The sequence below is a fragment of the Lupinus angustifolius genome, chromosome LG11 (assembly GCF_001865875.1).
Source record: "Lupinus angustifolius cultivar Tanjil chromosome LG11, LupAngTanjil_v1.0, whole genome shotgun sequence".
NCBI lineage: Eukaryota > Viridiplantae > Streptophyta > Magnoliopsida > Fabales > Fabaceae > Lupinus > Lupinus angustifolius.
Window position 1 is genome coordinate 12438693 of NC_032019.1, and position 2500 is coordinate 12441192.

Genomic DNA, 2500 nt, shown 5'->3' on the forward strand with positions numbered 1-2500 from the left:
TCCTATTCCTAACCCTAATCCTAATCGTAATCCTAATCCTCTTCCTAACCCTAATCCTAATCCTACTCCTCATCCTCATCCCCACCCTCATCCTCATCCTCATCTTCGTCCTCATCCTATTCCTCAACAACATGCACATCCTCATCCTCATCCTCATCCCCATCGTCATCCTCATCCCCATCCCCATCCTCATCCTCATCCTCATCTTCATCCTAATCCCAATCCTAATCCTCATTCTCATCCTCATCCTATTCCTAACCCTAATCCTAATCGTAATCCTAATACTCTTCCTAACCCTAATCCTAATCCGGATCCTAATCCGGATCCTTATCCTCATCTAAACCCTAGTCCTCATCCTTATGATCATCCTCATCCTAATCCTAACCATAACCATAATCCAAAAACTAATCCTAATTCTCATCCTAACCCTCATCCTCATCCTATCCTCATCTTCATCCTAATCCTCATCCTCAACCTAATCCTAATCCTAATCCTAATTCTAATCCTAATCAAATTCCTAAATCTAATCCTAATCCTCACCCTCATCCTCATCCTATATCCTCATCCTCATCCTTATCCTCATCCTCATCCTCATCGTCATTCTCATCCTAATCCTCATCCCCGTCCTCATGCTCATCCTCATCCTCATCATGATCCTCATCCTCATCCTATTCCTAACCCTATCCTAATCATAATCCTCATCCTCATCCTATTCCTCACCCTCATCCTCATCCTCATCCTCATCCTCATCCTGTCCTATTCCTATTCCTCATCAACATCCTCATCCTCATCCTCATCCTCATCGTCATCCTCATCCTCATCCTCATCCTTATGTTCATTCTCATCCTCGTCCCAACCCTAATCCTAATCCAAATCCTAATCCTCATCCTGACCCTCATCCTCATCCTCAACCTCATCCTCATCCTATTCCTAACCCTAATCCTAATCCCAGTCCTAATCCTCATTCTCATCCTTATCCTCATCCTAACCCTAATCCTCATCCTCATGCTCATCCTCATCCTAATCCTAACCCTAATGCTAATCTAAAACCTAATCCTAATTCTCATCCTAACCGACATCCTCATCCTCATCATCATCCTCATCCTCATCCTCATCCTCATCCTCATCCTCATTCTCATCCTCATCCTCATCAACATTCTCTTCGTCATTCTCATCCTCGTCCTTATCCTATTCTTAATCCTAATCCTAATCGTAATCATAGTCCTCTTCCTAACCCTAATTCTAATCCTAATCCTTATCCTCATCCTAACCCTAATCCTCATCCTCAAGCTCATCCTCATCCTCATTCAAAACCTAATCCTGATTCTCATCCTAACCCACATCCTCATCCTCATCCTCTTCCTCATCCTCATCCTCATCCTCATCCTCATCCTCATCCTCATCCTCGTCCTATTCCTAACCCTAATCCTAATGCCAATCCTAATCCTCATTCTCATCCTCATCCTCATCCTATTCCTAACCCTAATCCTAATCTTAATCCTAATCCTCTTCCTAACCCTAATCCTAATCCAAATCGTAATCCTAATCCTGACCCTCATCCTCATCCTCATCTTCGTCCTCATCCTATTCCTCAACAACATGCACATCCTCATCATCCTCATCCTCATCCTCATCCTCTTCCTCATCCTCATCCTCATCCTCATCCTCATCCTCCTCCTCTTCCTCATCCTCATCCTCTTCCTCATCCTCCTCCTCATCCTCATCCTCATCCTCATCGTCATTCTCATCCTAATCCTCATCCCCATCATCATGCTCATCCAAATCCTCATCATGATCCTCATTCTCATCCTATTCCTAACCCTAATCCTAATCCTTATCCTCTTCCTAACCCTAATCCTAATCCTCATCCTCATCCTCACCCTCATCCTCATCCTCATCCTCATCCTCGTCCTATTCCTCATCAACATCCTCATCCTCGTCCTATTCCTCATCCTCATCCTCATCGTCATCCTCATCCTCATCCTCATGCTCATTCTCATCCTCGTCCTAACCCTAATCCTAATCCAAATCCTAATCCTAATCCTAATCCTCATCCTGACCATCATCCTCATCCTCAACCTCATCCTTATCCTCATCCTATTCCTAACCCTAATCCTAATCCCAATCCTAATGCTCATTCTCATCCTCATCCTTATCCTATTCTTAACCCTAATCCTAATCGTAATCCTAGTCCTCTTCCTAACCCTAATCCTAATCCTTATCCTCATCCTAACTCCAATCCTCATCCTGATGCTCATCCTTATCCTAATCCTAACCCTAATCCTAATCCAAAACCTAATCGTAATTCTCATCCTAACCCACATCCTCATCCTCATCCTCATCCACGTCGTCATCCTCATCCTCATCCTCATCCTCATCGTCATCCTCATCTAATCCTATCCTCATCCTCATCCTCATCCTCATCCTATCCTCATCATATCCTCATCCTAATCCTATCCCCATCCTCATCCTACCCTCCTGTTCATCCTCATCCTCTTCC